General features: G+C 32.8%; 1 protein-coding gene across 4 annotated transcripts in view; it reads right to left on the bottom strand.

Moving 5' to 3' along the window:
- Positions 1–16,600, bottom strand: part of Dach1 (dachshund family transcription factor 1) — a 367,379-nt gene that overhangs the window by 127,310 nt on the left and 223,469 nt on the right. The window lies entirely within an intron of this gene.

Below are 16,600 nucleotides of genomic sequence, written 5' to 3'. Positions count from 1 at the left end.
CTGACACTTCAACACTCAGGATAATGTCAGAATAATCTAGGTTTTGAAATAATTTATAAGGATTCCATAGAAGAAATTTATAAATCATGTATTCAAATTAGTTTAATAGCATTAATTCATTTCTCTAGAAGATTTTAATATAAAATCATAGATTTAACTTTTTTGTTACCCCATGAATTCATTCTAAAGTAGATAATACTCTCATAAACACGGAAACAGCAAAGTTGGTAAAATTCCCTGTTTAATGCTTTTGCTCCGCTAAAAGCTAGGTTGTAAAATCTCTATGACACAATTTTCAGTGAAGACTACTTAGTTACTGCCATGATATTTTTCCCTTTACTTCATGAAGACAGTTAAGGTTCAATATAAATTTAAACTCATTAGCTCAATACTGTCTGGATCTCAGAGTAAATTGTTCAGAAGTGGGTAATGAAAACTCAATTCAAATTCTTCAGCAATCAAACAAAGCAATTTTATTAAACAATGAAAAGAATCAATTAAATGGATATCTTTATTATCTTTATTATTTTACAAGAAACTCTGACAGCTTTTAGTTTTAAAACATTTATAGCTTTATACAGAAATGACTCACATAAGAGATATTTCATCAACCTGCTCCCACAGTTGAATACAAAAGTTCATTTTCGCATTCAATAATTTTATATATCTTTACCTCTCTACATCTGACTTTTTTACATACCTTCTAGTCAAATGTGAAATAACTGTACAAATGTGAATTTCTCAAATGCATCCTGCCAAGAGACTACTAGGATAAAACTCTTCAAATATACTCATTTTGCTTCATTTTATCATATTATATGAAAAATATTACATATTTAACATATAATAAATACATTTTGAGATAATAAGTTTATAGGAAAGACAGTAACTTAAATTCTGATTAAATTGATGTACAAAAGATAGCACATTTCCCCTCTCTGTGGTACCACAGTTTCTTAATCGTGGAGCTGCTCTGTTGCCACATAAGAATTTTCCTAAGAAAGTTTCTAATGCTACATTAAATTTCCCACTATGTAGAAGGCTATTAGCCATCTCCACCAATCATCATGTGTTAAACACTGATTATGTTAGCTCATTTAAATAATAAGTAGAGCAAACAATTAAGAAACAAGTCTGATGAAAAATATACAATACATAACCAAGTCAGCTGTAAGTGACTTTTGCATTATTTATAGTGTACTCCTTCTCCATTAGGGTGAACAAATGAGAAATGAAAAGGGGCTACTTCAGAAATAGACAGGCCTACAATTAGTAAAGTTATCATTTCAAATGCTTTCATTATGTACAATATCTTACACACAATAAGCCAGTAGATATATATTTTATCCTCTAACTCCAAACCTTTCCTCTGTTTCCTACCTCTCAGATTGATGACCTTTTTCTCTCATTTTGTTATATATGGATGTGCAAAATGTTTACATTATATATATATATATATATATATATATATATATATATATATATTCATACATACAGCTACTAATGTCACATTTAATTTTTTTATTTTTAATTCTATAGTACACTTTTCTTTTTAATTATTTTTCCATTCATGGTTGAAAATCCCAGTTCTTTTCTGAAATATATTGAGTGTTGAAAGTTCACATTTTTCTTTTTTTCAGTGTATTTGTAGGAACAAACTCTTAAAATAGAATTTATAATGGAGCCATTCAGTCTCATTACAAAGAAAGATGATCAACTCAAGATTTTGAAACACAATCCATAGGCAAGAGAGGAAATAGAAAGTTTTTAGAAAATAATAGAGCTAATTTCTTTTTAATAAACAGGCAGAATTAAGGGTAAATAAATGATACCATTTATAACTCTAGTATGAATAATTATATTTATCATTTACTTCATTCCCTTCATTATTATATATACACAATAAGGAATGAATTTCAAAACAGTTGACTAAATTATTTGCAAATAAATTTTCATAGAGTACACATAAAATAATTAAATGCAAATTATGATGATCTTTAGATATTTCATTATATTGTCATACATTAATAATGGTAAAAGTATATTTGAGTTTTATTCTTCTTTATACCTAGGTGACATGTAATGAGTTCTTCTGATTTCCCATAGACTGACCCTGATAAAGGAGACAAATCTCTAAGGGAGTAACTGTCACACACTACTTAGGGAGTTACAATGATAGACTGTGACAGGAACCTGACATTGTCAAGAGTCGTTTACAATAAAAATAAATCAGGACTGGGTGTTTACTCCATTCCATAGAAGAACACTTAGGTGGATGTCAACACCATCCAACTCTGAAAACATCAGTTCTAAGTAAAAGTAAACACTACTCACAGGTTCCACAGCCATTTAGCTGTTAATTTAAATATAGAAAAACTAGATAGTTGATCTTTCAGTGGATTCATTTCAATAAAACTGAAAAGGACACATAGCTTTCTGTGCATTATATGTACATTGAGAAATGGTCATTATGTGAATCATATAACAAAGCCCTGTGTGTCTGCTCTCTCTCTCTCTCTCTCTCTCTCTCTCTCTCTCTCTCTCTCTCTCTTTCTTCTCCTCTATCTCTATCTTTCTTTCTATGTACTATCGTTTATAATCTATCATCTATCTATCTATCTATCTATTTATCTATCTATCTATCTATCTATCTATCTATCTAATTTACTAGCTGAGTCCATTATAACTAACACATAAATGCTGAAATCTTCTAGAATTTTTGGTTTAACACAATCAAATTGTTCTAGATACAATGACAATGAACAGTTTTCAATCCTTAATATTTACCTTATGCATTAAAAATGTATCTATGTAACCTATATCTATGGAGTACAAGGTAATACTTGGAAGCATGATTATTTAAGGACATACTCTAAGCTGAGTCATTTTTTTTTTTGCCCTACCTGTGAGGCTAGGGATCAAACTTGGTGCTTTGTACTTTTTTTTCAGTCATGATATACCACTGAGCAACTTCCCAGTTAAATTGAAACATCCTTGTAATCCTATTTACTAAAAGATGTAATATTTTATCTTGAAAATCTTTGAAAAGCAATGGAAATGTAAGTAAGAGTAATTTCAATCTTAAGTTACTTGGAATTTGATCTCATCTCATGAGATATATCGGAATGAACTACTTTATGCAGAATGTAGTTCTTCACATATGCTCCCTTTTTTCATACCCAACTCGAGAAAGTTTTGATGCAACTGAAAATAAAAGAAGTATAGCCATTGCTATCAAGATAAAAGGTTAAGTGGTGTATGTGCAGAAGAAAGGGGTAATTATATCAGAGAACACTTTGCTTTTTGATGCTATTGCTGTCGTAAGACTCATTAGCACCACACTGTCACTGTTAACCAGATGAAACAGATCCCTGAAAACAAAGCAAAACAAATCCAGGCTAGAGCTGGTAAACACTTTCATAGCATTCAGTATGGGGAAAGAAAGAGTTGCTAAATTCTTTTGTATTTATTAAGCATAAGAATCTTGTTAATAGCTCTGATAAGCTGATTGGAAGCAAGAGCCAAATGATTCCACAGAAATAATGTTGAAACTAGATCCATTAAATTCCACAGATAATCTAGACTTGGTTGTTGACAATAACATAGATATGATCCTTCCAGGTATATATATACTGTGATTCTAAATATAATCCCACAATTGCTCAAAATCACATATTTCATTATAACATAGCCATGCATCTTCTAGACTTTAAAACTATTAACATAGTTATTTCTTCATTTTCCCAGTGTATTGTGGACAAATTTAGTAAGCAAGCAAATGAACTAGAAATTATTCTCTCTAATAATTTTATAATTTCCCTATAGCTTTGCTCTCATTTCAAATAAAAGTGACAACTGTATTCCCTATAATCATTTTGATAAATGTCATGACAAACAAAAACAACTTTATGTTCATGTGTAAGTACGACAAACAAATCAAGTTTATGTTTAGGAGTAAGTATTGATCAGGATAAGTTAAAATCTGTTTTGATTTTCATTACACAGCTTGAGATTTTAACAACTACATCTTTGTCTGAAAAGAATTATCCAGAAAAGCATAATCATCATCGAGAAAGGATTGCATGCTCATAGGAGTAATATTGAAATTTTTTACATGTTTGCCTCTCAGGGCTCATTTATCTCTCTTACAGACCAGAGTACAGCTCAAAGAATAATATTATCAGTTAGTTGTCTAAGCCAGAAACAGACGAATGATCCTTATCTCCTGCTTTCTTATTCACCATTGATGTTCAATTCCTTTTTTATGTCTGGTTGATTGCATCTATGCATTTTATCTCTACTCTTTTTCTATCTGTAATCAGTTTGAAGGGACCGAATTTGTACTTTAATGTACAAATCTTAACATTGTCCCTCCCTTGCGTAGGAGTCTTAATGGTTTGGCATTTATATAAAAAACATTCAAAATTTGGATCTTGTGTCTGTATGATACGGTCAGCTTGTGTTTTTGTTTTATACTTATCATTTAAGATGATAAAACCACCTAGTAGGCCATTCTTATCCTGAAAATTACAAGCATAATCTTAATATTTTATGTGATAAAAGTACAGATAGAACACAGATTGTAAATGCAAATGGAAGATAATCTGAAACAAGTGTATTTTTAAACATAAATAAACTTAGAAAAGTGAAATATAGGCTGTATATATGAAAGTTGTAAAACAAACCTGATTAAATACAAATAGAGATAAAAATAGTAAACTTTCAAATAATTAGCAAAGAAGTTGTAATAGTATTATCCTTATTAAAGCAGTGGTGATGGTCATGAAGACATTTGATGTTGATTATGGTCTTCCCACTTAAGAGGCTATTGGCTAAGCTATGTATGTACCTATGTAAATTAAATGTTTTTTAAAAGTTCATTATGTAGTCCTGGCTTACTTGGAACTCACAAAGATCTACCTGCCTCTCTCTTCTAACTGCTAGGACTAAAGGTATGTGAAAACACATCTCAGTTTTAAAAACATACTATTAATAATTCTGGAAAAAAAGCATATTAATAAGAAAGTAATGAAATATTTAAGTTGTTCTGTGATTTGATTCTTAGTATTATGAAATCAGAACACAAACTATTAAAAACTATTAATCAACTATTTTAAAATGAGAGATGTGAATTAGAAATCAATTTACATTGGTTGAATATGCTTTAAATGTAGATTAATATTCAGTAGGTAGAAAGAGAACACTGAAATCTGAGAGAGAGAGACAGATACTCATAGGGAGAATTAGGAATTATTTACAGAACAATTTTCAAGTATGTTAGAATGGGTGTGTTTGTTTTATTACTGGATCCACCAACCAAGCTTAAACAAATAGTCGGGCCTGGTTCCCACAATTTAATAAAACCTCTATGTTACAATAAATTCTTAGCAAAAAGACTTGTGGTAATAACTGTACTTCCCTACTTTGTCTAATGTAGGATTTTTCTATTTAATATGAGAATCAACATAAATATATGAATATCCAATATTCAGTTTACATACAATGAATGAATACTACCTAATGTGGATAGAATAAGCAGTGACAGTTTACAAACACACACAACTAAATTTACCTTGAAATGTGCCTTTAACTCAGCTTGAAATTTAGTATGTACTAGTATTACTATGTAGATAGTATTACTATAAAGTAATACTACATAGTATTACTATGAAGATAGTAGACTTTATGTAGAGAGGCTATGACTATCAGAGAAGAATTCAACACACTTCAGGTCTTCTGAAATAATATTAGAGTATAGTGTAGGTTACATGTGGAGGGAAGGATTGATGAAACCTACTGTCTAGAGGAAACCAAAACATTCACCCCACACACAGCTTTTCAGTAAGCACACTGAAGACATCATGTACACCTCTCTCACCATCTTTGCCTAGACAGTCAGGTGAGAAGACTTTCAAATCAAAATGACCAATACAATTTTAGTCACTGGCAACAGGAAAACATTTAAGGAGGTTGTAATTTAGATGGATATTTCTCCACTTAGAAATAAGACACCCAACTACATCTCAAGAAAAAGTGGTTTCAATGTGTTTCTTCAGACTTCAATTGAAATGTGAAGGAGAACAAAAGGGGGATGAAATGTCTAAATGAGGATAAGTTTTCTGACAATCTCAAGACCTGTAAGATTAAAGTAAGACTTCAATATCTCATATTTCATTTTATAATGAATTGGTTACATTAATCATAATGTGAGGAGCGAATGCAGGAAAGAAGGCTGTAACAACGTGTCTAAGGTCACATACTGACACTGTCAGAGATAACCCTGCACACAGAGTTAAGGTGCATTATCACAAGCAAACAATGAAAAAATAGCCACAGGAATAATATCTGGCTAACTCAGTCATAGGTTTTCTAATCTTCAACAGGTTCTACAGTAATATTCAAAAGGAAAGTACCACACTGGACATGGTGGGACAGATCTGATTTCATAATACTTGGAAGGGTGAGACAGTAGGACCAACATTTTGAAGAAAGCCCAGGGACATATATGAATTCAGAGCTATCCTTGGCTATACAAGAAAACCATGTACAAAAATGTAATTAAATAAAACTATTCCAAAATATTCAAAGTGGAAGAGAAAATTTTTAAAGCTGTTCAATTTAAGAAAAATAGCTTTTGTGTAAGTTATCATAGTTTACTAACAATAGTTATAAAGAAAACTAATTTATTTTAAATGTTTAATATCAGTGTATTAAAATTAAAAATGCAATTAACTTCTTCTAGGAAACTCAATTATTAACTATATAATTGTTAATCATATGAATCTTCCACAGGAAAAATGTTTTATTTTCTCTTTGTGATCACTATACTATCACTAGAATTTATGCTAATTTTTTTATTTTAGAAAAGTGCTCTGCCTTTTTTTTTTTTTGGTTTGGTTTTATTTTGTTTTTACAATTGACTGGGTCTAGGACCCAATATCATTATTTTCTTATATCAGAGGCTACAGTTTAAACACATGCTTTCATGTGTCTCAGGCTCATCTCAAACTTGTTATGGAAACAGGGATGTCCTTCAACTTCTGATCCAATTTTTTGAAACCTCTTAAGTGCGAAATTTATATGTATACGTCAAGCTACCTGATTTATGTGATTTAGGGCTCAAACTGAGAGACTTTTGCAAGCTAGGCACACACTCTTAACAATTGAGCTTTCTGTCTGGCCCTAGAAAATGTTTCTGTTAGTTAAAATCACCTCAAACCCCTTTCACTGTTTAATCAACTATATAAAAACAAACAAACAATGAAAAAATAAAAACAGGAGATTTCAAGATAAATCCTACTTAGGAACACCTTATGGTTAAAATAATCTGCCCTGAAATTGTTTTTGTTCTTTTCTTGTTGCATTTTGAAATTCTGTTCCATGAGCTTCCTATGTGGAGCTGATTTTGACAATAAAACTTATGGAATATATTTCATATGTTAGTTAAAAAATCATTAAATATTTAATAATATTATAGTTAAATAATATAGTAAAATATCATCACAAGGATATATACTTGTGTTATGGAGACCCATAAATAATGGCAAAGTTAACTTGACTTAAATTTCTTTGTGATAAAAATACAATTTGGGGTGTTTTCCATCTATTTTAACTCTTACCGTTTCAAAAACTATCCTTATTAAGAATACAAGAAGGCTAAACAAATAAAATATCCAATAAAAAAGAATACAGTAATACTCAATTGTGTTATTATTGTAGTGATTTTAATAGGGACTCATGCCTGCCTGCTGTATATTGTACCATTGAAACGTATCCTAACCCTCAAGGTCTGAGTATTTTCAATTCTGTCAAACATCTTTCAATGTGTAGAGAAAAATGTGAATCATTTTATCAACATTAATATGTTTTTCAATTCTCAATGAGAAACTAAGTGGCTTTGAATTAGTTCACTTTCTTCTTTATTCCAATGCTCGGCTAGTCCTAAATTTTGAAAATTTGTGGAAAAATGAGGAACAAACATCATGTTCGTCAATGACCAAGAAATGTATTTGAATGTCACTAAGCAACACAGAGTTTAATCCTCTGTCAATACTGACCAAACAGTACAACTAAACTCATAATAAAACCATCCATGTGGTCATTATTGGTATGCACTGTATACCAAGTGGGGATTCAAGATTTGCAAAAGCACTAGACTGATAAAAGGAAAGAAGAAGATGATAAGAACTGTAGTATATAGGGCTTTGACAGTAGATAAAATGCTGGCCATGTAAAGCATGAGGACCTAACATCAATTCACATACCTTTTGGTTGTTGTCTTAATACTCTTGATTATTACACTTCACTATTAAAATTTCATACAATATAATCTGATCACAGTTTCCACCCCTATCTCCTCTCAGGCCCTCCTTCCCTCCTAACCTATCCAACTCCATTGCTTATTTCTCTTTGGGAAACACTGATCCCAAATACTCACTTAAATGCTGGACAGGTTTATCAGCCTACTACCAATCTCAGATTTGTACAGACGGAGTTTATTGGAATTGATCTGGCTACCTGTTTTAGCTGAAATGACAACTAAAAGACTGTATCTATGTATATAAGATGGAAAGGGATTGAAGGAAACACCAGATGTCACTTTCTGCCCTTTATATACATGTGAACACACTGGTCTGTTCTCTATCACTTATGCACATACCCACATTTGAGCCTGCATACACAACACATGCACACACACACAACACACACACACATTCCACACATACACACGTGACACATGAGCTCGTGTGTATGTACATGTGTACAAAAATGAAATATATCGAGTAAACAAAACTGGATTGCATGCTAACTGAGATATAAATCATAAACAAATACAGATTTTTGTGTTCCTGTATACCACATATACTTGAATTTTGAAGATCACATGGAATTGTAGGGAAAGGGCTGGCCTTAAGAATATATTGATATCCATCCTTACACACTGAAGGCCTAAAATCAGCCGTAGGCCTAAAATCAGCAATAGGCCTGTCATACACCAAGTCTATACTAACACCAAGTCTTGGGTCTCTGTGGAAAAACATTGAAACAGATAGCTATAAGCTATTGTAAACAGGCAGCTTTCGTGGAAATTTACCAGCTTGAGTAGTCATAGACCTTGTAAATAGGTAGCCTTGGCAGACAATATCAACTTAGATAAGGACAAGTGATTCATAGGCAGAGTCATGGTGATCTGTCCCCTGAACCTTCACCCAGCCAATACCCTGTTCTGAAAGATATCTGTATTCCCCCTGAACAGCCATGCTCCAGTGTCATCCCCTTCCTCACATCTTGCCTTTCTGTATTTATAACCCCTGTGTGAATGAATTACAATTTGAAAAAATAAATAAATTATTAATAAAAAACTTTAGTGTTTAAAACAAATAAAAGAATATATTGGACATATCATTGTCTTTAAATCTTGTCTATCGTAGGTAAGAGCATATTCGACTCACAGAACTGCCTAAACTGGGCAATCTGTCAAAGGCATATACAAATGGTGGCTGTGGATGACAGCTGGGAAACTCAAGTGAATAGAGATGCAAGCACGCATTAGGAAGCATCAGAAGTCAGAGTGAGGTGGATGAGGGTCAGATTATGAAAGCTCTCAGGTGTCAGGATGATGAGTTTGGTCATCATCTTAGGAAGAAGAGAGAGATGATTAAAGTGATAGATCAGACAGTAGGACGAGGAAGAGGTTCATCATCAGGAATGGCCATCCCAAATTCTGTCATCCACCACATTGATATTGATATGACCAAGACACAAATCCTGAATCTCATATTTCATGCTATGAAAAAAATTGCCAAAAAAATGTGTTCTTGACCATGTCTGCTTCTTAAGAAAATGGTTGAAAGAAAATTGGCTTTCTGCACAAAACAGGACTAGGTTCTGTTGTATGATGCATGAGATCATCTTTTTCTGGTTCTACAGACTTGTAAGCTATATACTTACAAATACTAGGGTTGCCTTTGCTTTTAAATACAAAGGAAAACATGTATTTTATTTGGGAGCTTTCTAGTATCTATGTCTGAAAAGAAGAGGTCTTATTAAAAAGGTTTCAGAGTTTTGTAAATCCAGCAGTGTATACTTTTTTAGACCTTTCCTGACAGTCAAAATGGGAGACGACAAATTGAGGAAACGCTTTCAAGATTCAAGATTTCATAGTAAAGTTTATTAAATGTAACAAGGTAAACCTTAATCTTTTTATGCAAAATTAAATTTTGGAGATCTATTTTAACACATATGATTCACAGTGCATTATTATAGGTTGGTTACACAAAGAATAATGTTCAATACTTTTCATAACTTTTATGAGATGTCTGTTCAAAAATAACTCATTGTACTAATTTGTTTTTAAAACTCCATGTTTTAGGCTAGGTTCTATTTTTATATGGAAGTGTTAATTCTTAGTACAATTTCATGTGAGAATAAATCTCAAGCAGCTCACTACACGGAGACTGTTTTAAAAATTCAAACCCACCAGAATGGCAAATGTCATTTTTTTCATTGCTACAAAATGCATGTGCCAACTGTTTTATCCAAATTATCTTAATGAATAAATGAGTTTGTCCTTTATGTATAAAATATAGTTTGTATTTATGGCAGAAGATTTTAATAATAAATGAATTTTAGGTTTGTTCCAATGTACTCAATAAAGTATGATTAATTTGGTTTTTTAAAAATGCAAACTAGACATTACTATATTACTTTGCAAAATGCACAGCTTGCAGCATTATTGTCTCGGTGGGATCTTAAATTGAATTGTAAAATGTGTCTTATTTCCAGCTTGATTTATGTAAGAGATAGCAGTGGATAAGCCTCTTTTGAAGTTTCATTGCTTTGTGTAAGGAAAAACAAAAAGCTAGATTCGTGATAGTTCATTAAAATCCAAATCAAACTTTTGCGATATGTAAAATGTTTCTGAAATAAAACGTTTTGACAAGAGCAAGGTACCACACTTCAAGAAGCAGTTTTTTGAAGTTCCTATTATGACAGATGACACAACACATTTCTGACATTTTCTGTGATTTTTATTATGATATTTCACATAATTACCAAACCATGTTTTTCTCCAAAAAAGCTTCTCTGTGCCCTGAGAATTAATCTATGATACCATTTAACTTGGCTTTTTGAAGTAAATATCACCAGATAAAAGCCAGCTGGATGTGAATAATAGGACCCTTGAATGAATGTATTAGTGTTTGAAAAAGAGAGGACAAATCTTCTAAAAAGATTAATTTCCATAAAAATGATAGCTCCCAGATCTACAAAAGAATAAATTCAAAAACATAATAAACTCTCAGAAAGAAAGGTAGATTAAAGTACAAGCTGTAGCACCTTGCTCCCGCAGCTGTTATGTAGCCATGAATCTGTATCAATTACATTTGGTTGGTCCTGTAGGGCTCTTCAAAGCCTCCAGTGAAAAGCCTGAATGTAGACTGGTGTGACACCATAAGTAATAACTCCAGCGAATTAATTTCAATTCAACACCACGTTCATTCTGATCTTACTCTCAATATTTACCGTCTGAGAGGAGCTACAAGGGTGTTCCTGAGAGCTCGCGACAGTTTCTGCTCCTTCAGTTATTAAAGATTTGATTACGAGTATTTCTTTGTGATGAAAATATTGCAGCTTTATCACACTAACATCAGTGGCTGACATCATTGTAGTGAAAGATGGAAGCCAATCAATGGCCTTTTTTTTTCCAATATCCTGCCTGAAAACATGTCTTCTGAAAGCAGCCATGGATTCTGTTCAGATAACTTGTCTACTTTACCTTACCTTGTCCAATTGCTAAGAAAGTGTGACCATTCATACGCCATTGTCAAGGTAAATGTACTCTTCTATCTTTAATGACTCTTATTCTATTATCTAGAAGAAGCTAATGTAAAAATTAGCTTTTTAAAACTTCTTTTAGTTATAGAAACATCTCAAATCTGCTTAAAAGGGTAAGTATGAGAATGACATATTTATGTCCTATATTTAATTATTTTTGCATATAAGTCATTTTGTTCACATTCTCTCATCTCTAGCACTCATCTCAGCGTCCCACTCACCATCCACTGAGCTTCATATTCTGTCTGTGTCAAAGATAAAAGTACCATAAAATCAAATCATAAGAAAGCACACACACACACACACACACACACACAGAGAGAGAGAGAGAGAGAGAGAGAGAGAGAGAGAGAGAGAGAGAGAGAGAGAGTTAAATAAAAAAAAACGAGAATACAAAACATAATACAGAGACCAGTTTTTCCTACCCTAACTACTATCAATTGCAAATAGCTTCATGGTAAAAGATGGGTGTTTGTGCCTACTTCTACCTCTCCAATTTTGTACACAATAAACATATAGAAGAAGAGGTAGAGAAGCAATATAATGTATATATTTTAATTTTGAAATTTTAACAAGTAACAATCCAGAATAAAAAAGTGGGAGAGAGAGGCTTATTTTACAACCAAACCTATTAGGAAAAAAGCCTCTAAGTAAAGAAATAAATTTGTTAATAGTATTTTGACAATAATCATATTATGTAAAACATATACCTTTCTATTTTCTTTATCTTCTTCCTTTTGACTATCTTTTCTAGAATACAGTGCCAAAAAACTATAGCAAAATGAGTTGTCATGAGTAATTACAAAAGTGTTCATTTAAACTTAGTTATTTTTAATATGGTTAAATGCTTAACTATTATGTTCATAAGTATTATAATGAAAAAATAAAGTATATCAGCATTATTTCCAAGACATGTGTGTATGTTGTAGAGGAAGCATGTTTGTGTCCATGTGTGCATACACATCTGTGAGTGCATGTGTGTGTCTGTGTGTGTGTATGTGCACACAGAATATCTACATTCTTTACACTCATATTAAATACTATATGGTTCTGAAAATTCCAGTAGTAACTTAAGAAATTCATTACTATATTTCTTTCAAAAAGCTGCTTTTAGTTAAAACATAAAAATGGTAGCTACAAGGCTTCTACAAACATAACTGCCATTCTATTAAGGAAATAGTGCACCAAACAGTAAATAGTGGCCTCCAGGGAAATGTAAGTATTGATTTTATTACTGAGTTGGTTGGTTGGTATTTGCAATTGTCAAGTCTAATTTTGGAGCATGCTTTAAGTATCTCTAAAAATGCACACGGACAGAAAAATATTAATTGGAAAATATTGGCAATTATTCTATAGTAGCTTTAAATATCATTCAAGATTGTTTCTTTCCTGCTTTTTATTGACTGTATGTTTTAAAAAGCTATAAATGCATATAATAAATAGATGATCAGATCGTTTTCATTACATCAAATTATGGACTAATTTTATATCATGTAAATCATGAGTTGGCTCTGGGAATGAAGTTAATCATGACAAAAGTGATAATATTGTTACAGAGTTCTTTAATTTGGTTTGGGAATTTTGTTCTATCTTCTTTAATATTTAATATTTGACACACCTTAGAAAACCTGAAATGATCAGGAAACTAATTACAAATCTAAAAATATCATCATATTTATATAAATTTCAAGTAAGAGCTTCACTCAACATTACTCATCTCAGGCTGTAAATAGAACAAAATTGTCAATTTACTATAATTAATGGATTTCTTTTCATCTCATCATGATCTTCATCCTCAGTAGCTTCTTTTTACCATCTACAAATAGGAAATTCTAATATTTATGCTAAAGTTAACATAAACAAGCAAAATTTCATAAATCCATGTCAGAGAGCAACTCTGTTTAATATGTAAATCTTCAACTATACCTAGGGGACTGTAAAGACAGTGAGTGTTAAACTTCTACTATTAACTAAAAGAAGTGTTTATGCTACACATAAATTTTTTAAATATCCTCCATGGACATCTAAAAAAATTAATATATAGCAAACATCATTACTTGTCTTCCGGATAATCACAGAAATTATTTTGCATTACAAACATATTCTAAACTCTGATGTCTTATGTTAAAAAGAGAACTGAAACCTGTTGACACACACATATGCACACACACACAAACATTCACACATAAACACAATATTCAATGTCACCAAATGTCAAGTCCCTTTAACATAACTGTAGAAAAAAACCAAATTAAAACTGTTGAAAAACGTGAAGTATCATTATGTTATGGTTTTTAAATGTGTAGAGAGTTGATATCTAAAGAAATTGTATACAACCTATTTTGTGTAGAAAGATAGAAAGTCTGTGAGCAATTTGTATAACTCCCGTATTATCATATAATATTGAACTAACTCACTTCAAAGCATAGAAGCTTGGGCTTCTCTGAATATAATAGCGGCTTCTACTTTAATGTTGCCATTTAGGATGGTTTTGGAATAACAACTGAGGAGGGTTTTTAGTGGGGTAGTTGAGTTTTGTTGGTGGTGGTGGTTAGTTGAATTCATTATCACCTTGGAATTCAGAGCAAATGAGAAAGCCTTGCATAGAGAAATCTGATTAAATATTAAATTTGTCGAATGAGATACATTAAAAGTTTAACATGAAAACTTATCCCAGATAAGCAGTTTGAGAATATGAAATTAAACATTATCAAATAGTAATTTTTAAGTCAACATAATTCTAAAAATTGTTTTTAATTCCTCTCATGGCTTATCTTTCTGAGACTGTCTCAATGATGTCATTGGCTCACAGTCACCATTGACTACAAGCCATTGAAAGCCCTTCAGCAAAGAGTATTAAAAACAAGAAATTCAAATACTGAGTTGAAATCCAAAGTTCTAGTTCATATAATATAATTGTATATAGCAGCAATTTTAGATTGAGGACCTCCATATAAAACCAGATACACTGAATTTAATAGAAAAGTGGGGAAGAGCCTCGAATACATGGGCACAGGGGAAAATGTCCTGAACAGAACACCAATGGAGATCAACAATCGACAAATGGGACCCTATAAAATTGAAAAGCTTCTGCAAGTCAAAGAAAAGTGTCAATAGGACAAAATGGCAACCAACAGATTGGGAAAAGATCTGTACCAATGTACATCTATTAGAGGGCTAACATCCAAAATATAAAAAGAACTTAAGAAGTTAGACACCAGAAAATCAAATAATCCTATTAAAAAATGGGGTACAGAGCTAAACAGAGAATTCTCAACTGAGGAAACTCAAATGGCCAAGAACCACCTAAGAAATGTTCAGTATCTTTACTCATCAGGGAAATGCAAATCAAAACAACCCTGAGATTCCACTTCACACCAGTCAGAATGGCAAGATCAAACACTCAGGTGATAGCAGATGCTGGGGAGGATGTGGAGAAAGAGGAACACTCCTCCATTGTTGGTGGGATTATAAGTAGGTACAACCACACTGGAAAACACTCGAACTGTTCCTCAGAAAATTGTAAATAGTTCTACCTGAACTGGAATATACCCAAAAGATGTTCTAATATATAACAAGGATACATGCTCAACTACACTTATAGAAGCTTTATTTATAATAGCCAGAAGGTGGAAAGAACCCAGATGTCCTTCAACAGAAAAATGGATACAGAAAATGTAGTACATTTACACAATGGAGTACCACTTGGCTATTAAAAAAAATGACTTCATGAAATTCTTAAGCAAATGGATAAAACTAGAAAATAACGTCTTGAGTGAGGTAACCAAGTCACAAAAGAACACACATGGTATGTACTCTCTGATAAGTGGATAGTAGCCCAAAAGTCAGAATACCCATGATACAACCTACAAACCATATAGAGCTTCAGAAGAAGGAAAATCAAAGTATGGTTGCTTCAATCCTACATAGAAAGAGGAACAAAATAATGACAGGAGGTAGAGGGAGGGAGGGACCTGGAAGGGAGAGAAGAGCCGGAGGAAAACATGGGGCCACAATCAGATATTGAAAGGGACAGGAGAGATGTACAGAGGGTCAGAAAATTGAATAAAAATATGTGGCAGTGGGGCGGGGGGGTTGAGGAAATGGAGGTAGCCACTAGAAAGTATCAGATGGTAGGGAAATGAGAGGCTTCCAGTACACAACTGTGATGACTAGCCAAAATGTGCAGGAAAGGGGAGATAGAACCTGTAAAAAACACCTCCAGTAGATAGGCATGGCCCCCAGTTGAGGGAGGGGACCACCCAATTATCTCAAAAATTTTTAACCCAGAAATGTTTCAGCCCAAAGGAAAGACAGAAACAAAAAAATGGAATAGAAACTTAAGGAAAGGCCATCCAGATACTACCCCACCTAGGGACCCATCGCATTTGCAGATACCATTCCCTCACACTATTGCTGATGCCAAGAAGCACGTGCTGACAGCAGCTTGGTATGGCTGTTCCCTGAGAGTTTCTCCCAGGACCTGACCAATATAGACGCAGACACTCACATCCAGTCATCTGACTGAGCCCAGGAACCCCAATGGAAGAGCTAGAGGAAGTACAGAAGGAGCTGAAGGGGATTGCAACCCCATATGAAGAACAGTATCAAGAAACTGGATCACCCAGAGCTCCCAGGGACTCAACCACCAACCAAACAGGGATACATGGCTCTAGATACATATGTAACAGAGAACGGTTTTATCTGACATCAATAGAGGGAAGTCCCTTGTTCTAGTAGAGGTTTGACGCCCCAGCGTAGAGGG

The sequence above is a fragment of the Grammomys surdaster genome, unplaced genomic scaffold, assembly GCF_004785775.1.
Source record: "Grammomys surdaster isolate TR1022 unplaced genomic scaffold, NIH_TR_1.0 126124, whole genome shotgun sequence".
In the NCBI taxonomy this organism is placed as follows: domain Eukaryota; kingdom Metazoa; phylum Chordata; class Mammalia; order Rodentia; family Muridae; genus Grammomys; species Grammomys surdaster.
This window is presented reverse-complemented; position numbering and strand designations above follow the sequence as displayed.